Genomic DNA, 21,373 nt, shown 5'->3' on the forward strand with positions numbered 1-21,373 from the left:
TTTTTAGACTTGAAATTGTTTTTTCGTACAGAGGGCCATTTATGCTGGGCCTATTTACCAAGACCTAAGAAGGCTCTTCTACCTTATGATTCGTGCCACTCAAAGCTCGTAAAAAAGGGAATCGCAACCTCGTGTTTAAGATCCTCGCTTGTCAAGTCATGTCCACACATGGTGAAATGTAGTTTTACCAGTCAGGTAGACCGGCTTTACTCTGCTGGTTTTCCTTTTGCTCTTCTGAAAGCTGTTGCGGAATCTTTGCTGAAAACCCTATGGTTGAAACAAAACCAACAAGAACTCACTGAAAGCGAGAGGAGGAAGTTTGAAGTCTTTCCTTATGTGCACAAGACTTCGCACGGTTTGAAGAAGGTGGGAGGGAAATTTGGTGTCAACGTGTTCTTTTCCTCCCCATGTAAACTGTCTCGTTTATGCCGATTAACTAACAATAACCTGCAAAAGAAAGTAGGGTGCAGAGTCAACCACAGACCTAAGTTTGTAGCGTCTAAGATGGGAATTATCTACGAGATCCCATTCAGCTGTGGTTCCGTTTATGTTGGGCAGACGGGGCGCTGCATTAATGAACGCCTTCAGGAGCACAATAACTCTTTGAGCCAACACGGTGGGCAGCATTTAGCAAGGCACTGCCAGTCTTGTAAGATCAATGACAAGATGAAAAAAAGTGTTTTGTACGCCGCTTTTCAAGCAAACGAAGATTATAGGCTGCGCGAAGGACCGGAAGGCACACGAGATTTTTGAAGCCTGGAAAATTGCTAGATACGGAGGGGAAAAATGTGTTAGTGAAGCATCAATTCACCTGTATCAGAAGGAACCTGACTTTTTGGGTTGATCAGATTGTGTACTTTTGCTTTGGGCGTTAAGTTTGGTTGCGCATGCGTTGCTCTTGAAGGAAGCTTGTGTTTTTCGTCCAATAAATCAGTTGTTATTCTACGCTCGTCCTGTCTGCATCTTTTCTTTGTCCTGTCTCCTGCGTAGTTTTATGTCTTCAGAATATCTTACCAACTAGCCTCTCATCACACACTTCTAGAGAACATTATAGCTTGGCGGAACTGTACACTGAGTTTTTAAAACACGTCGATTCTATGCAGAAGTAAAGCTGCACACACGTGACTGCCATTAGATAAAGAAATTGGCAACAATCGTTATTAGCGTTATCTCTTTATCTCTGCACAGCATATGTATAAGTTACTGAGCCCGCGAGTTTGTTAAATTTCTATTTTTTGGAAGATTACAACTGCTGTTTTTTTTGTATTTCTTCACTAGTGACCAAGCGTTGAGATATTCTTTATTTCTGGAAGTGTACTGAGTTGTTACCAGTTTTCTGGGTTATCCCTTTCTGTTTCTTTGTTTCATGCTTTGGCTCACCGGGTTTCTTAAAAATCATTCACCATCCAGCCTAAAGTGCGGCTGTAATACAGCTTGCTCCATCATCAGAACGCCGTGCACCCCCCCTCCCCCCCCCCCCCCCCAAGTAGCATATTTTGCTACTGCCAAAAAGGGCTCAGCTCAGATTCCACAGCAACTTGATGTTAATTCCATTATCGCTCCGTCGTTTTTTCCTACAGAGGAGGGCGTCTGCCAAATTGGAAACCTCTTCCCGGAACCTGTCCTCCTTGATTTTCTCCTGATATTTTTCACGTCTCCTTCACGCGTATTGGTAATCACTGCTTTTCCCTTGAGCATCGGTCGCTATAGATAGCATGAATTCAAATGCAGATCTTCCGAGCCGAAAATGAAGTAAATGTTTTCCCTTAAATAGTGAGGAGCGCCACAACGTCGCAGTTTACTCACATGTAGCTTGCAGTTGAAATAATTTTCCCTGCGGAAACGAAAGAAAAATCCTCCTAAATTGTCAAAAGGTTAGAAAGCAAGACTAATTTTGTTTAAAAAATCGTTAAGGTGAATGCAGGCTGCTTTTCTGTTCGTGCTCTACTATAATGATAAAATATGCCTTGCCTAAATTCTCTAGCTTTTTTTTCCCGCTTCCTCGTTAACGCAGTCTCAGCTTGGAAATTTTTAGCGCGAGAGCATTTCGTTAGCAATCCAGAAAAAGACGAAATTTGTGTTATGCTTCTGAGAAACCTGCAAAAATAAAATAAATATTGCCGCGACAAGGTCTTTGAACCCGCCGCGTTGCGAACTGATCTGCTTCGCGGCCACTGCAACAGATCACTGTGCTATCACACCAACTTTCTTTCTTTATTGCATACATATAGTGCCGGAAAAAAAATATAAGCATGCTTGCGCCACAATACACCAGGCCACCATGCACCTGCCCGACCCCACCTTCCAAAACATGAAATGTCTGGAAGGCACACGCGTGCACCCAGATAGGGGAGCCAGCTAGGCGGCTATCCCAGAGCCGCAAGGACGGCTCTCCTAGGGCCGCAGAGTCATGCTGGCAGCGAGGACAAGAGCACGTGTGTCTCCGAAACGCTCACCTGTCTCTGTTCAAGACAACGAAGATCGGCTCTATGATTGTCGGTAAAAGATAGGATAGAGCACCGAAAGGACCAGGCTCTCAAGCAATTTGTTTCGGATAAAAAGTAGGTTCTGTAGATATGCCTAGGTGAATAATCATGGAAAAAGCGGGCGCAGCCGTAGAGAAAACCTTTCTCACGTGGAACTGTGTTTGATGGCTCTGTGGCTTGAAACGAACATCGAAAGCCTCAGCCGGTATGTGAGTGTGCTAAAAAAAGAGAAGCGTAATTTTTTTCCTGCCAAGACCCATTACGAAGGGACACCTGTGAAAGCTCTAGTCACTGAGGCCAAGAATACTGGAAGGGTGCGTGTTCTCGAAGTTTTTGAAAAGCGCCTTAATCCGTACGCATTGGATGATTCTTTTCTTGCAAAGAACTCTAATCAGGTTAGTTTGTTGCTTTGGGATCACGAAGGCACTGCCGATATGTTTTATGGCTTATCGTTTAATGGGGATTAAGTTTTCCACTTAATACTTCAGGCATAACTCTGTATTGTTGTCAGATAGCGCACTGAGTACCAGGATTTGGTCGCGTTCAAGTATTCTTCGGGGTTATGAGATGGCAACTTCTTGAAAGTGCGTAACTTTAAGCTTTCGTTCGTTATTGTAGATTTTAACGTAGAGTCCTACATGCAAAAGCGAGGTATACGTATTTATTCATGGATTGGACTTGTTTTAAGTGGCCTTTATCCAGTACTAACTAGGAAATTTCTTCGTGCCTTGACGAGTCGTGCTTGAGGAAGCAAAGGCATTGTGAAAATAGTATTTGGCGTTTTCAAGAGTGTGCACAGGGCTTGTAATTTACCTGTCAGGATCGGGTTGAGGGTTGCTTGCACTACCTTGATCTCAGCATCAGGTTTAGTGATCGTCCATCCCGTTGGGCATATTTACGTCTCTAAACAGCTAATTCTAAGCTATAATTCGGAGAATTCGCAAACAGCGAACAGACAGATAGCTTTGAACTGCCTAAGTGCCGTCCTTCAGAAATCTTGTCAGCAAAAGGTCAACATGAGTATTCAAGAAAAGGTTCTGCGCCTGCGCAGCGCTCACTTCCACTATAGCACACTAATTTCCGTTGCTGGAAGACTTCTTAAAAATAACCGGCATGGAGGCAAAACAAAAGTTATTGCGGGACTCAAAAAAGAATGAAGAATAAAGTGTCCCTGCCCGTACGGACGCAAAGCAGCAGGCTGCGAAAGTCTGATTCGCAGGGACGTCCTTTGTAACTGCCCGACATGCCCAACTTGTTCCATAGCCCAAAGAAGGTGGCGGAAAGTGCGGCGCTCGTAGGGTTCTTTTTTTTTGGCGCCGAGAAAATTCAAGGATGTTCCGCATGGTCAACAACGCTGGGAAACTTACAGCCTGCGGGATCAAGCGGGCTACGCGGTTTGTGAACTGCGAAATTGAATGGTTTCTCTAATCCCGCCCTTTTGTTGCAAGTGCAGTATAGGCCAGACGGGCCTGAACGAAAGGTTGTAGAAGCACCAAAGGTTGTAGAATCCCATAACCATAAACAACGGCCGAAACAAAGAGGTGGTCCATTCCTTATCTTGTATAAACTGACATACTCCACCAACCTCATTTGAAACACTCGCAAGTGGAGTGATGGCCAGTCAGTGAATCCCAGTTAATTTACAAAGAATGACATGAAAATATCGACTGTCTAAAGCGGCAGTTGATCAAAGCATCCTTCATAATACCTCCCCTTTCCCTCGGTCCAGCTGTTCCAATGTGTCCTACAAACGGCTTCATTACTTATACTGTGAAACCACTGTCTTTTTTTAAGGCTCTTTCTTTATTTATTACAAAGTTCCAGCCCACGTTTTTTGTATAAAAGACCCGAGCTACCGAGGGAGCAGGCAAGTGCACGCCTTTGGTGTGGAACCATTCACCACCGCCTAACTGCTGCTGGGTGAGTCGTGTTAGTCTGCATAAATTTATTTTCTTTTAAATTTAGTTCCCTCAGTACCCATGTACGCAACATTCACCAGCTAAGAAGTACCACAGAGAGGAGTATCCCTGCGTCTCACAACCTGGCTTATTTACTTTCTTGCGCGCTAAAAAAGCAGAAAATTTATTGCTCATAGGCTATTGTCGGCTCGGTCATTGCCGGCTGGTTGTGGCTACAAAGATATGTCGTAGGAACGTACCGAGCGTTTATATAAAACGGGCGACTAATATTTAAGGGATTCATGCACGAAAAAGAATCATATCTCGGGATGTGTGTGAGCATTACATGAATGTATCCCGAAAACAAACAGTATTGTGCTATCCACCCACGTTCATGAAGAAACTCAGCCAACAGATTCTAAATTTTGGTTTGGTTTATGGTTTATGAGTGTTTAACGTCCCAAAGCGACTAAGGATTCTATTTCTGAATTTCATGTTAGACTGTCGAAATACGAATAACTTTCGGCTTCGCACCTTCTGATCGCGAAGACAGGAACAGTATAGCGTAGAGGCAATTTTGTGTAAGCAATTTTCACACACCCAAACTATCGACGAGGCAGATGTAACGTTTTCCTTTGTCTGTTTTTTGTTGAAATGAAGATACTGTTGTCCGTTTCTTTTCACCGAACAGGTAGTAGACAACTGCGATTATTATTTTGCGCCGTGGCGAAATGAAGTAAGGCCGGTATGAGTAAACAAATCTCTGTGTGAATATAAACTTGCTCGTGGTTCAAGCGTTCGGGCAACATTTCTCTGCTCTTAAAGACATTCAAATGAGGAAACGAATATCGGGAACATTTTTATCTCCAGCACAGTTTATGTAAGGGGCAACTTCGGCAAGCGAACCTTCGATCTTTTGTTGCAGGGCTCGACTATCATGGCACACCTTTGCAGATTCATAATTCAGGCGGCTTTGCTCATAGGTATGTATTTAGGATATGTTTTGGTTTTATATTTTTCAAAAGAAAAACGAACAGTTACGCGCCATGGAACTCGGTCCAGTACAGGTGCCATAATAAGTCTCGCTTCCAGTGCAGGATAAAAACAAATTCAACCATCATAGCCCATAGGGCAATAAATGGCTACTGCAAGGAGAGAAACTGCCTGGATATTCATCCAGCCGTCCCAGGATAAGGAACAAAAAGCGGTTGAATCGTCTAAATCTTAAAAACTAGGATATTCTTGTCACGTCAACTGTCTGATGCTGCTACAATGAAAACAATGGCTGATTTATTGCCAGTAGGGCCAAGGAAAGATATGCTGCCTTGAGCCAGCCGGAAGAGACAAGCGCGAGCCAGCAGCACGATGCGGGCGCCAAAGTCTGGTGCTCGTGGATGTCGCCGCTGTCGGTGGCCGCTGCCGGATGTGCTGCCGAGTCCGGTGCTGCTGCTAGATTCTTAATAACCTACGGAACTTCGAAGTCAAGAAGTCTGCTTAATATCAATAACGTTCACAGAAGAAGCTGTTGTGATAAACCTATTTGCTTATGAAAAAAGATCATTGCAAATTTCAAAGCTGACGGGGCTAAGAAACCTGTATCCGAAAACACATACGCATTTCGGATCTGGAATACAACGTGTTTTGGCATACCCCACTGAAGAATATCGTATGTATATTCGAATTGATGTTTTTGTTTGGGCAAAGCCTCGTTGAATGTCAGCACATGTTTTGCGGAAAACACAGACAGTATGCGTCGATTTCACATTCAGCCAAACAATTTTGTCTTCTCTACGAAATAGAGCTTTCCTGAATTTTGCTTGCTTCGATCCAAATGACCGGTTGCAAAACGGTTTTTTTTTAATGGTAACAAAATGAATTGTAATTTGATATTAATAGTTCCGAATGCATGATGTTTTGAAATAAAGAAATCGTGAGAAAACCAGGTTGATCACTGCAAGGAAGACATCTTCGCTCTCTGCTACAGCAGTTATTTGCAATGATTGAGTTCATACTAGGGTTAAGTCCCTGGAATGGTGTAATCTCTAGCTCAGTAAGTTCCTAACCGATATGTAATATGGTGAAGCTTTTGATGAATTCAGCTTAGCACAGAGGAACAACCAGGAATCAAGGTGCCTTTTTGAATTTATTTTCAGCGGTCTTCATGCAAACAGCTCAAGCAGAAGAGGGCCGTATTTTCTGGGGTACAGGCCCGGGACGTTTGGAAATGCCGTCGGATTCTTCGTCCTAAGTGAATAGCAGATCAGCCAACTCGGACGTTCTGCCTGGAGATCCCCACACGACTAACATCCTGCTAGAAACAATAAGCATGAAATAAAATCCTATAGAATAGAATAGAAATCCTACATGTGCGTGTCTGTCCGAAAAAGGAACTTAATTTACTTTACTTGCGTAGTAATACATGATCTCAGCAATCAGGCCTTCTTGAATTACATGAATAATTTTGTTTCAGCTGAAAGAAATTTATACTAGAGATTTCCAATTGCTAAACGCCGTCAGAAAAAAAATATTGGAGTTCCCCTGTTTCTATTTCATTGAAAGTTGGTTATCTTCATACCTGAAATATCGCTACTGTTCTCTATATTTTGTGGTAAAAATTCTTTAAGCGCCAGCAAGTCGGTAAATCAAAATTGGGCGTCGTTTACAACTTCTGATATCTCAAAGAAAGACAGCGCGGTATTAAAAAAAGGTTTGTCTAGCCAATTAGCAATACCATGGAGAGTAGACATTTGAATGTAATTTGACATAAAATTTTTACACCCTCCTTTCTGTGGATTTCACAGCATAGCCTACTTCATAGACACTGGAAATACACTCGTACGAAGCCCTAATTTAGTAATTCGCTAGTACAGGAAGAATTAGTTCCTAATGATATTTCAGAGGTTTTACTGATATATTAGAGCGAAGCTTTTTACTGTTTGTTTATGCTCAAGGCCGCTAGCACTCTGCCCAATCACTTTCTTTTTGACCTGACAACTAATGGGGACGCTCCTATCTGCCATCCATACACAAATTTTCGCCGCTCTGCCATACCAGGCAACCAATCCGGGATTTTTCGCTCCTGTCAACGCCGACGACACCACATATGCATACGCCGACTAGTTCTTACGAAGTCCATATTTATTTATTTTACATGTACTGCCGACGTCATGCAAGGTCTTAGGCAGGAGTGGGTGGCAATGATCATACAGAATATATACATCTGACAAGAAAGCGCACTTCAAGATAACAGGTGGTCTCCAGCTCCAAAATCCGCATGGTTCTTTAAACAAAGTTTTATTGTGACCGGGAAAAAAAAATGTGTCAAGGGAGTAAAAGGTGAATACAGGGCACAAGAACAGGCTCAGAGCAGATTACAATAAGTTTTGTTTTTTACTCAGGAGTCCGTCTATGAAGGCATCAAGAGTGGAGCATTCAACAGTTTGGGCATCCAGTGCATTCCAGTCACGTGTTGTCCTGGGAAAAAAAGAGTTCTTGAGCACGTTGGTTTTACATGTGAAATCCTTATAAGCAAGGCGGAAATTTGGGCGAGTTGGTAAGTGTTCATTTTCGCTCTCAGCGCAACACGAACGGGACACAAGACGAAGGACTAGCACAAACAGGCGCTGACTATCAACTGGTTTTTTATTGAAGAACGAAAAGCGTATAAATACAAACAGTGAACTGCTTATCAATCAACAAAAGTTATCTGGAAGGCACGTGGGAGGTTAGATAGCTCAATACCCTCTCGGAGTTCACAACTGAAGTTCCCAGCAACAAATAACTGCAGTTTTTGGATTTGGCACTGTGTGGGGGGAAAAACACTTGTGTTGGTGGTATCGCCCGAGGACTGCCAAACCATTGCTAAACTTCCGGTCTGGCCATTTTAAGCTCATAAAGGAGGGCATTGCCGCATATTGCCTGCAATCAGCTCTCAGGAAATCTTGCCATGAAAGGACGCGAGAGAGCATTTTGGCGCAAACAGGCAGGTTACGTGTGAACGGGTACCCAGATCAACTCATTTCCACGGCAACAAAGAAACGTCTTAGGCAGCTCAAGAATGGGGCTCAGCCGAAAGAGGCCAAAAAGAAAAATCCGGCTGTGGTCCCGTATGCACACTGCTTGTCACATGGGCTGAAAAAAAGTTGCGGGTAGATACGACGTTCATGTCGTCTTTTCTGTACCTAGAAAACTTAGCGCAATGTGCAAAGAGGTGAATCAGAGGCACTACGGCAAGAGCAAGAGGGATGCTTGTCAAGTGCGTCATGTGTCGCCATCTATACCTTGCGAGGTAGGGGTGGTATACCAGGTCCCCTTCTCTTGCGGTGCCATGTACATTTGCCAGACTGGCAGGTGCGTGAACAAACGCTTGATGGAGCATGAAAACACCAGAAAAAATGACCCCCTGTCTCACACAGGCTCCCACAGCAGGCAATGCCAATGCAGCCATGAAAAGGATCATGAAGAAAGGAGAGCTAAAGAGGACCCCCTTGCCCAGGCGTCTTTCCAGTGCAAAAAATGCCAATGTGTTCCCGATTACAAGAACACGCGCATCCTGTTCCGATATAACAATAAATTAACACGCGAAGTTATGGAAGCTTTTTATAGTTACCACAACGGCGCAAAATGTATCAGCAGCCCTTCCATAACGTTATCCGAGAGGGAATTGAGCTATCTAACCTCCCACGTGCCTTCCAGATAACTTTTGTTGATTGATAAGTAGTTCACTGTTTGTATTTATACGCTTTTCGTTCTTCAATAAAAACCCGGTTGATAGTCAGCGCCTGTTTGTGCTAGTCCTTCGTCTTGTGTCCCGTTCGTGTGGCGCTGAGAGCGAAAAATAAAAATCCTTATAACCTTTTTCCTGTGGAATGAACGGGTCGTACGCGCATTCGCGGGTTGAATGTATGTGCTTTTTTCTATTCGTATTTTGTCGTTGTACAGTAAGAAATAAAACTTCAATCTTTCACGGTACCGACGCGATTCCAGTGTAACTAAGTTAGCAGTCTGTAATAAACAGGTGGGGACATGCACCGCCAATAGCAGTTGTAAATAAACCTCGCGGATTTGCGCTGAACGTTTTCTAATTTCGCTATGTTTGTTTTTGTGAAGGGGTCCCATACGGTGGCTGCGTGTTCCAAAATCGGCCTAACGTACCTTTTGTATGCTAGTAGTTTTATTCGAGGGGGGGGGGGGGACTTTCCGAGGGTCCTTCTCAGATATCCAAGTCGCTGCATTGCTTTATTTTTAATATAGTTTATGTGCTGGTTCCAACTAAGGTCAGGAGTGATTATGATTTCCAGGTACTTGAAACGTGACACTGCTGCCAGATAATGGTTCCCGATTTTGATATTTAAATGTTAGCGGTTCTTTCTTTTGAGTTACAGCCAATGCAAAAGTTTTTTTGGTGTTAATAGTCATTTGCCATGTAGAACACCAGGTCTGTAATCTGTAATTTAGCGAGTGATGAGTTTAAGGTTTCTTGGTCGTGAGCAGTAGATATTGCATGGTAGATTATGCAGTCATTTGCAAAAAGCTTAATTTCTACTGGTGTGTCAGCAGTGATGTCATTAATGAAGACCAAAAACAGGAGCGGCCCCAAAACTGAGCACTGCGGGACGCCAGACTCAACTGATGAAAAATTGGATAGCACATCGTCGATGCTGATGGCCTGGTATCTCTAAGAAAGATATGCTTGAATCCACGCAAGTGACTTGTCAGTCTTAAAGATTGGCTTTAACTTAAGAAGCAGCCTTTTGTGGGATACGCGATCAAAGGCTTTTTCAAATTCAAGGAAAATGATGTCCATTTGACCTTGCTTATCTGGGGCAGATGCAAGGTCATGGACTGTGTCTAGCAGTTGTGTTACAGTTGATAGTCCTTTACGGAAACCGTTTTGCGCGTCAGTAATAATCTGATTTTCTTCGACAAAAACTGAAATGTGTTTGAATATGATGTCCTCAAGCAATTTATCAGATGTACAAAGTAGTGAAATGGGCCTGTATGACTCAGGAAGTCAGCTACTACCTGTTTTCAGTACGGGAATGATTTTACGGTATTTCCAGTCCTGTGCCAGTTGTGCATACTGTAGGGACTTTTAAAAAATTTGGACAAGGCATTTTGCACACCATTCGGCGTAGCATACAAGAAAGGCACTTGGTATAATGTCGATTCCTGGCGATTTCTTAATCTCTAAGTTAAGTAGTAAAGACAGAACGCCTTCCTCGCTGACACTCAAGTCTGAGATAGCCGAGATTTCATCGAAACAAGCAAAGCTGGGCGCTGCACTATTATATTGGGTGAATACAGAACAGAAATAGCTGTTTAGTGCTTCAGCAATTTCCACTTTGTCTGTTACAGCGACATAATTTATGCAAATGCTAGGGCAGTTTTCTTTACTGGCGCAATGTGACGCCAGAATTTAGCTGGGGACGATAGAAGAAAGTTTTTTAGTGAGACGGTTTGGTAATAGCTTTTTGCTGTCTGAATTTCACCGTTCAGTAACTCCATCATAATACAAAGTTTCACTGCGATAGACGGTGAGGGTTCTGCTTGTGCTCTTCTCTAGTTTTCTTTTGTTTCCTCTTCAAACGTATGATTTCTTTTGTCATCCACGCAGTGTTCATTCGCTGTCTTTTGAGTTTATAAGGAACGTAGTTCTTAACCCACGTATGAACCAGATCCTTAAAGAAACGCAATGCATTGTCAATAGTGTGTTTGTTTGAAGCGCAGACAGAGGAAAAGAAAGAATATGAGCTCTCAAGTGTGTCTAAGATGTCAACATCGCTAGCACGCGTGAACGCTGGAACTAGTCACTCTTTTTCAGGGGGTTTGTGAATAGATTTGATTAACAGTGATAGACACAAAATTTTATGGTCTGAGATTCCTTCAACTACTTCAGTGCGCGGGTTTCGACGAACGACTGCATTAATAACGAGAAAGAGGTCCAAGGCGGACCCGTAACCTTTTTGAAACCGGGTGGGCTCTTTTACTAGCAGGCTCATGCCTGTAAGTAGAATGAGATCAACGAAGGGTTAAGAGGAACTAGAAAGAGCGATTGGAAATTCACAGCTCCAATCTAAAGTTCGAATATTAAAATCGAGAGCCAAAAGCAAACTGCAGGAGTGGTTCCTGTATGCGCACAAGAACTCGTTGACTTTGTCACAAAATGCACTGTCACAGTTCGGGGGACGGTAAAATCACCCAATCACTATGTTTAAATCTTCAAGAAACAGCTTGGCTATTACACATTCAACTCCCGCTATATCAGGTAAGCGCGATGCACGTAGAAAGTTTTTAAACATTATTGCCTCTCCACCACCACGCGAATTTCTATCTTTGCGCAAATTTTTATATCCAAGGGGCGTTATTTCGGAGTCGCTGATGTCGGAATGTAACAAGGTTTACGTTATCAATAAATGGGGGTTGTGCGCTATCACAATACTTTCCATTTCAGATGCTTTGTTTACGATGCTGCGAGCGTTTATGTTCAGGCATCGAAGTTGCTTGCCTACTCTGTCGGTTCATTCAGTACGTTCAGAATCATGCCTCACGCGCGTGACGGGCACTCTTTTTTTTGTACTGTCCAATTCGAATAGGTCGCTGCTAATTTTAATCTTATCATAGACAAGCCTTACTTTGCTGCCTGTTCTTCTAACATCACTCGTGCTATCCCAAAGGTGTTTTCTTATCTGCCTTGTGAGTACGGAAAAATCTTCGGATACTGAAATGTTTCCCCCCTTCAACTTGTGGCAGTTTTTTGCACATTACTTTTTTCGCGATGATCAATTAGCTTCAGTATGACACGACGAGGTTTGTCTCTCTGCTTGCGAACCATCCTATGTATTCTTTCGGCAGAAGTCTCTGTGACGCCCAACGTTTTTTGGAACACGCTCTCAATGACATCTCTGGCAAGTGATTCCAGTGTTTCTTCCTTGTTTTCCCTCACACCGAAGACGATAAGATCGTTCCACTGACTTCGGTCCTTAAGGTCGACAAGCTTTTATTCGAGTTGCAGGACAGTTCTTTCCAATTTAGTAACCGTAGATCCACGCTCCCTATATATAAATGCAGTTTCTTCTTTTTTTTTTCTTCGTGGGTGCGCTCTGGATTCATATCACTATCCCCGCATAGTAACAGCAATTACTTGGCAATGTCAAAAACGCATGAACAAAAAGTGGACAGGCAACGTGGGCACGTCAGCTGGATAAAACAGCGGTTGCTACTTTTGATAGTGGAATGTTTGTTACTGACCTGAATGAACAGAAGGAAGGTATTTGACATGGCGTTCACGGCGCGCCAGCTGACATGCCCACTGAAGATGCTCGGGACAGGTAGGCTCCTTTTACACTCGGATGATGTCGCTCCAGGTGGGGTCAAGTAGAATAGATGGCGTGATGATTCATGCGCGCAGTCTCTGTAGAAGGGACACGCGGTGCTGACGGGGCGAGCTGCATCTTGATGTGCATTGGCCGCGTGAGTCCAGCCGAATAGTAGGATCTGCGTGTAGAGAAGGAAGGGATTTGACATGGCGTTCACGGCGCGCCAGCTGACATGCCCACTTAATCTTGATACCTTAATCTTAATACCTTTCAATGTAAAGCCTTACGTGTCTCTAGAATTTCTTCTAGTTCTAGCCTCTGTTACCTCAATAAAATTGCTCTCGAATCCGTCACTTTCTACCGTTATTTTGGTATCTAAATCTCTTCTGATTTTACTCGGTCTATTCATATTAACGTCAAAATCAAAAACGCTATTCGCATGATTGGTCATCTTCGCAATTTTTCTTCTGCCACCAGCTTACTTAATCTCCTCTAATACAAAACGCTAATCTGCAGCAAACTAGAAAAGGCTGCATCCATTTCGGACCACAGTTTTGCTTGGTTGAACCAATCTTACGGCCTCGAGCTTGTTCTTCGTTCGTTCGTTCGTTCGTTCTGCCCCCCCCCCCATAACCATCATCCTACTGCTAGCATATTGCAAAGCATATTGTTAATGAAGAAGAGGTGAACGAAGTGTCTAGGTAGTGCGCGTGTTCTGCGCAACGGCTGAGGCCTTCCTTCTGGGCTATGGTGCCCTGGGCTCTGTACGGGCCCTGTACTCTCGGTTTGTGCGCTGTGCCCGGGTCGTTATTGCGTCGGCCTCGCCATGGGCCCCGTAACATCTTTGGTGGAGGCGCGGAGTTTACGCTCAGCACACCACGGAGCTTTGAAATGATCATCAGGCCGGGCCCACTACCGTGGCATGACCCGGCGAGTCATGAACCCCCTAGAGCACGTTTCGCGGTCATGGATCTTACTCGAAATCCCGTCACTGATGTGAGAGATGTAGAACACTGACTTAGCTCCTACGAACGCGTCAGCACCTATAAGTGGTGGGAGCCTGCGTTAATGATTGCAAATGCCACTTTATATCAACGGCACGGCACAAGTGTGTATGAAACCTCCGAAGGCGACCTAACAAGCTGGGACACCTAGAAAAAGAAGCTGAGGACACTGTTCGGTCGGCCTGACGACCGGCATGTCGCCACCAAACAACAGCTTGCATCTCGAGCCCAATCTTCGACAGAAAGCTACGTGGTCTACATCCAGGACATCTTGGCTCTTTGCCAAAAAGTCGAAGGTGCCATGAGTGACACAGACAAGGTCGGCCACGTCCTCAAAGGCATTCCAGAGTGTTTTGTTCTAAGCAGCACACAGACGCTTCTGTGGCAGCAACGCAATAAAGCCCTTTATTCAAGGCAGCAGCGTACTTATATAGATAACGCTCATGCCGGTCAGGCATACGTCATCGATGGTACACTCTTATCAGACCCACCGGCCGACACTGAACATTCCTTTCTCCTTAAAACTACACGCCTTTCTTTCCGCGCTCATAATTGGAGGCTTGATAGGGATCAGGAGGACGCCTTGTGCGATTACGTCTTCGCAAATAGGCCTCTTCGGGTGATGCCATTGTTGAAGCTGCTGCGATTCTTGAAGGCTGCGCTGCTGAGTGTCTTGCCTAAGGTTGCGGTGCCAGTTCCTCAGTTGAAGTGGTGTCGTATTAGTGAGCATCCTCAAGCTGGTCCGTAGTAGGACCACTAATCATGGAGTCAGCAGGGGGATATTTTTCCGAGGGTGTTGATGGAAAGTCTGGCTGGATACGGGCACTTAGGGTGTACCCAGGATGCGCTTATTTTGCGAAGTCCGGATGAAATGATCTCTTTGGGTCCAAAATCCAGCTTCGTCTCAAGTGGTTGAACGCACAAAACGAGAATGGTCACCGACTTTGACTACAAACGTAGAGTCACGCGTGCTACGACAGCTTCCTTCCATGACAAGGTTTCTCTTCTCGTAGTCCTTACTTGAACTGTATCACCGGCTTCCATCTGCGGGTCTCTTTCTCGGCCCTCGTTGTGATGGGTGGTGTCTTTGTCTTGACGGTTGCGCATGTCCTGCACAAAACCTGCCTTCAAGAGTGAAAGCTTCACTCGAATTGGTCGTTTCAGGAACCGCTCAGTAAGCGTTCTTCTGTTACAGAATTCGGGGTGTTCCTGTAAACAAGCAAGAACTCGATAAGTCATGGATGCAGAGTTGTTTTGGCCTCTTAGGTTATCGTGAAGCACTTGCTTGAGTAGAATGGCTTTTGTCGTTTGAACACGCCTTTATTCTGCCCCGTTCGATGATGCATGGTATGTTGGCGAACGCGTATGTGAAATCCGTTAGAAGAGGTGAAATTCAGGAACTCCTGGGCAGTAAACTGATGCCCGTTATCGTTGATAAGTTCATTCGGGTAGCAATACGCTGCAAATATCTCCTTGAGACAGCCGATTGTTTTTGACGTTGTTCTAGTGCGGAAGCATTTTGCTTCTATCCACTCTGAGTAAGTGTCTACTAGAAGGAAGAAGGTGGAGCCATCCTTCATGGCGAAATCGATGTGGACTCTCTGCCAAACACGAGTTGGATAAGTCCATGAATGCAATGGACCTGGTGCCTTCGCAGCCATGGTCATTTGGCACACTGTGCATTGATGGACAGTGTCTTCAATGGTCTTGTCAATAAACGGACACCAAACAAACGACTCTGCAAGCATTTTCATTATTTGCATTCCAGAGTGTTCTTCATGCAGCAATGTTGTTGCTCTTCATGCAGCAATGTTGTTGCTACTTCTCTAAGTTCGTGCGGAATAATCTCTCGCTGCCCCACGTGATGCCGCCTTGCACGCACGATAGTTTCTTTCGACGAACGTAAAAGAGCTGAAATTTTTCATCACGGTGCACGGGCCAGCCAGATAAGGTTAACTGCATGACTTTGGAAAGAAAGCGGGCCCTTTTAGACGCTGCAGCAACCTGGCTCGCTCTTAAAGGCGTTGAGTCAAACACCGCAAGACATTCTTCAGTGCCGTCTTTATGCTTGACCAGAAAAATAAGCCTTGAAAGTGCGTCCGCAACTACCATGTTTTGCCGTTTCTGGAGCGCAGTGTGTACTGATAAGCTGCTAAGATGATAGCCTAACGGTGAATCTTGGGTGCAGCCAATGGAAGAATTGGTTTATCAGATGCCAAGATCCCCAAGAACGGTTGGTGGTCTCTATATAGCGTCAATGTGCGCCCATGTAGTTATGTATGAAACCTGCTTAGACCAAAAATTAGGGCCAGGGCATCCTTCTCGCATTGCGCATAGCCACTCCGCTGCGTTTAATGTTCTGAAGGCAAATGCGATGGGTCTTTCTGAACCATCGGACATGACGTGAAAAATTACGGCCCCAAGACCCGTAGGCTGACGCGCAGCAGCTTAAACCAATTGGCTTAGGATCGGACGTCGTAAAAGGGCAGAACTTATCTATCCATGAGGCGCTGCCTGGCTTCCGCGAATGTTCTTGAACATGCGTCCATCCACACCCAACTCATGTCCTTTTTGAGCAGGTCGTACATTGGTGCAGCTACTGCAGCTAAATCTGGTGATATTTGTGTAGAAATTCACCAGGCCCAAGAAGGCTCGCAGTTCAGCTACGTTGCTTGGCTGAGGTGCTTCCGTGATGGCTTTTATTTTTGTTGCGGTTGGAAAAAAGCCATCTGCTTTGTGTCCTATATAAAAGACGGACTGCTTGAAAAATTCACACTTTTGTTCTTTTATGGTGATATGGTGCTTTGTCAGTCATTTAATCACCTTTTCCACTGTGTCTTGACAGTAATTTATGTTATCGGCTACGACGATGACGTCGTCGATATAGCAACCCACTTTGGGAATCCCTTTTAAGACTTCGTCCATTAACGACTGAAAGATAGCGGGTGCGCTAGAGATGCCGAATGGAAGGTGCTGAAAATGAAATATTCCGAGATGAGTGTTCACCGTTAGCAACGCTTTGCTTTCCTCATCAAGCGGCACTTGCTGATATGCTTGTGATAGATACAGGATGCAAAAAATTTTACCTCCCGTGAGCATAGAATACAAATCGTCCGGCAATGGCAAAGGGTAACGGTCGATTTTAGAACAGGATTAACTGTGACTTTGTAGTGGCAGCATAACCTTAATGCTGCACCACCTTTCTTCGCGACCACCACCGGAGTCGTTGTCCAGTCACTTTTCGTCACCCTTTTTAGTATTCCGGCTTGCTCGAGCTTTTCCAAGCGCTCGTCTTTGTTTGTCTTGCTTGTCCTCGTTTTTCCGCGCCAACTTCTTCAGTATGGATTTCAACCAACTAGCCCAACTTTCTGCTCTGTTTTCCAACTCCTTTGCTACTTCCCCTTCGATAGCAAAGGGTATTGGCAGTGCTTTTAAGAGGACTGGTAGAGCCCCTTTCTTTACAAATATTATAGCTTCGAAGTTTTTACGCCACCAGGTGTGCCATAGGAAACATTGGTTCCGCTTTCTAGACAATCACATGTAAGAAGACAGGACAGGCGCGAACTAACAACTGAGGTTTATTCCAGAAAAAACACTTATATAGTTAGTTTCCGCCTGTCCTGTCTTCTTACATGTGATTGTCTAGAAAGCGCAGCCAATGTTTCTTATTGCAATCAACCAACTTGCCCAACTACGCAATATGCTAATCCCGGAGTGCCCTTGAAAACCTCGTTATACTTCTTCCTTGAAGCTTCTACCCTCTGCACCAGTGGCCTATCTGTAGAAAAACTGTGTATTGCTTTCCGGTTTATTTGCAGTTTTTCGAGCCAGGCTCTGCACATGAGAGCGGGCACTGGATTTTCGTTTCCCTGCACTACCGCTACGGTCAAAGAAATCTCGCTTCCTTCCTGCTCGACTAAGACATTTGCTTTTCCAAGCACTTTCAGTTTTTCTCCTGTCTGTATGCGCAACGACACATTTTATTCCACACATTTGACATGCAGGAAATACTGCCTATACAACTACTCTGCTACGATTTTGACCGCTTCACCTGTGACAATTATCAGCGAAACAGACTTCCCTTCAACGATCAGGTCGACGCTGTAGCCCCTTCAATTCTTGTCTGAGTAGAACACAGTTTAACAACTTAAGTCGTCGGACTCTTCGTCCGTGATGTCGACGTATCTGACAGCTTTTGCTTTGGCTCCTCTTTTGCAGACGGCTTGCAAATGCCCTTTTTTTGTTACAATTTCTGCAGGTGTAGTTCCGACATTTTTCTCCCGCACGATGCTTTCCGCAGTGCCAGCCAGCACTTCACCACACTTCCTCTCGCTTATCTATTGACCATGCAAACCATCGTCGATTTTTTTATCCTAATCACGGTGACGTTCACCCTGAATGGCTTTGGTGCTGCACGGTTTTGCGCCAAACTGATGCATTTGCTTCGCCTGTTGTGCAGCTAGCTGTTTTTCTAGCGCTGTTTCGCACACCAGCTTGAACGTCATGTGAGACTGTGCAAAAAGAGTCCGTTGCGTTTCATCATCACGCAAACCAGCTACCAGTCTGTCACTTAAAGTATTATTTAAAAACCTGTCGAAATTGCAATCTCTTGCAAGATTCTTCAGTGCAGTGACAAAACCTGAAAGTTTCACTTTCGTGCTGCATTCGGCGATTAAATTTACAACGCTCTGCTAAATTTGAGTGAGCTTGGCTGAAATGAGCCTCTAGAAGCCGTTTAATTTCTTCGAAGGTCTTCTGATTAGGAAAATGAGGCACAGTTATCTTCTTTAGCTCTTCATATTCTTGCGCGCCGTGTACATTTAGAAACAACTTCAGTTTTCTGGCTCTAGTGACATCATTTATGTCAACGTAGTTCTCGTAGCGTTCAAAAAACGAGCGTATGTTGTCGATTTCCGGGTTGCATTCCGTCATTATGCCGAGCTAAGGACTATGTCCGGGGACTGCGATATTGAGAAAATTTCGTTTTATTCTTAATTCGTTATTCAATTTTTACCCTGCTTAGAAAGAAGGCGCAACAGCAAGGGGGGGGGGGGTTACAATGATGAAAAAAACAAATCTTCATTCATACAGCACTCTTGCTGACCTTAAAGGCGATGTCATGCACTGATAGAGCGTACATATAATGAATTTGCATACATATTAGTCCTGGTAGGGTATTCCAAAATCTTAAACCAGTGATCAATACCAGAAGAAACATAATGAGGCCTGTTTAAATATTTTTCCTTTTGAATGCCAGTTTGATCATGAAATATTTGATACAGCAGTTTAAGGCATAATTATCTTCTTCGAGCAGAAACACTTTCCCACCCTAATTCGTTTTTCATGTCAGTACAGCTACCAACTTTTGAGTATCGACGTAGGAGGAACCTTGCAGCCCTGGTTTGGAGTTTTTCAAGCTATTTGCTCGGTGTTGTTTGCCATGGGTCGCACACCGCACATGCGTATTCGAGTATGGGTCGAACGTATGTTACAAAAGCAGTTGATTTTTGGTAAGGCGGCGCGTAACACAGATTTCGTTCTAAACTGTTTAGAGTCTTTGCAGCCTTCTTAATCACCGTTTCAATATGAGTATTCTAAGAACAATCGGCCGAGAAGTCACACCGAAATATTTATACTCTGATTTTTGCGCCACTGTATTGTTGTTGATGGTGTACTCAGATGTTAACTAAGCTTTTTACGTGTGAAGGTAACATGAACACCCTTCTTGCCGTTTAGCTTCTTTCTCCATCTGGAGCACCATCAAGAACACATGATAAATCACTTTGTAACTGAGCGACATCACATTCATTTCTAATTCTTCTGTATAAAACACAATAATCGGCAAACAACCGTATCTTAGAACCGATCCCTGAACAGATGTCATTAATGTAAACTAGAAACAGAAGTGGCCCCAGAGCTAAGCCCTGTGGGACACCCGATGTAACGTCTAAAAAATAGGATTGCTTACCATTCAATAACACGCACTGTCGGCGAAACGATAGATAGGTTTCGATCCAGGCAAGAACTGTAGGGTCAGTATATAGTGCGACAATTTTACTGAAAAGCAAAGAGTGGAAAACAGTATCAAACGCTTTGTGAAAGTCCAGGAAAAGGCAATCAATTTGTCCGCCGTTGTCCATACCAGATGCGAGGTCATGATAAAATTCAATCAGTTGTGTTGTGCAAGATAAACCCTCACGGAAACTATGCTGTTGAGAAGCCAACAAGTTGTTTGTTACTAAGTGTGTCATTATCTCTTTTTATAGAATGTGTTCCAAGATTTTACGCGGTATGTTAGTTAGATATATTGATTTTAGTGGCGCAGAAGCAACTGAGGGTATGATGCGCCAAACACACGGTTATTTTACACGGTATGGACGTAAGCGAAATTGGTCTATAGAGTTAACTATACCTTTTTTGATTCGCCTTTATGAATGGGAACAATGTGTGCACATTTCCAGTCGTCTGGAAGGGTACCGAAAGAGAGATACCTGGTGAAGATTACATAGAGATAATGGGGAATCGGTTCAGCATATCTCTCAAGAATTCTAGGGGAAATTCCGTCAGGTCCAACTGCCTTACCATCACCAGTTTTTTTATGGGGGAAAACGCTAAGGCGCCTGTGTGCTTTTCGATGTCAGCGGTGGCAAGTGGCAAGTGGTCGAAATTATTCCGGAACCCTTCACTACGACACCTCTTTCTTCCTTTCTTCTTTCACTCCCTCCTTTATCCCTTTCCTCACGGCGCGGTTCAGGTGTCCAACGATATATGAGACAGATACTGCGTCATTTCCTTCCCCTAAAAACCAATTATTATTATTATTGTTATGAACTCACGAATGATAATGAACTATAGCTTTGTTTTGGTAAATATATTCAACGAAAGTAGTTATTTACACTGGCAGCCTTCTCAGTGTCGTCTAATAAACGACTTATTATCAAAGACAACTTCGGTGATGCCAGCTGGCTCTGCTCTGCACCATTTAATATGTTGCCAGAACGCCCTAGCATTCCGTTTTATTTTACAGCCGAGTTTTTCAATATAGCGCCTCTTAGCTTCATCTATATTTTGCTTTTTATCTGCCCAGTTTATTTCCTCAATTTGATTTGTCCGTATTGCCGGTTCTTGTTCGCTTAATCCAGCCAGCCGCTGAAGTCCATGCAAAGGTTCCGTGACGCCTTGCATCCTCGCTACGTTCTTCCGCTGCTCCCAGCCGTCGATGAAATCGTGGCTGCAGGGGCTACATGTCGCCTTGCACAGTAGGCGGTTCAGCCTCGTGACTCTTGCTGGCTGGTGGCGTGTTACTGCGCGCCTGATCCCATCCTCGTTGCCTCATGTTCTTTTCTAAGTAACAGACAGACGCTTCTGTGGAAGCAACGCAAAAAATCCCTTTATTCGAAGCAGCAGCGCACTTTTATAGATAACGCCGCATTCCCCAGCCGTTTACCCACCTTAATTACACAACTTGTAGCAACATACCATAGTGGGGGAGTTAGTATTGCAACTTATAAGAACAAAACAGCGCAACTAAAACGAAGGACCACAAAAAGAGATACACGGACACGCGCTGACTTACAACTGATTATTTTAATCGAAAAGCCACATATAAATCATCTCTAATCGCTGCCTCACAGCCTCACGTCATCATCGCAAACGTTCTAGCCTAA

At 44.2% G+C, this 21,373-nt stretch overlaps 1 long non-coding RNA gene across 1 annotated transcript; it reads left to right on the top strand.

The window, feature by feature from the left end:
- The first annotated feature begins 4,351 nt into the window (after positions 1-4,351).
- LOC144119087 (uncharacterized) lies at positions 4,352-6,736 on the top strand. Its single transcript, XR_013312259.1, has 3 exons — positions 4,352-4,406; positions 5,310-5,367; positions 6,538-6,736. It is a non-coding gene; the product is annotated as an uncharacterized LOC144119087 (long non-coding RNA).
- Positions 6,737-21,373: the final 14,637 nt, after the last annotated feature.

This window comes from Amblyomma americanum, chromosome 2, assembly GCF_052857255.1.
Source record: "Amblyomma americanum isolate KBUSLIRL-KWMA chromosome 2, ASM5285725v1, whole genome shotgun sequence".
Taxonomy (NCBI): domain Eukaryota; kingdom Metazoa; phylum Arthropoda; class Arachnida; order Ixodida; family Ixodidae; genus Amblyomma; species Amblyomma americanum.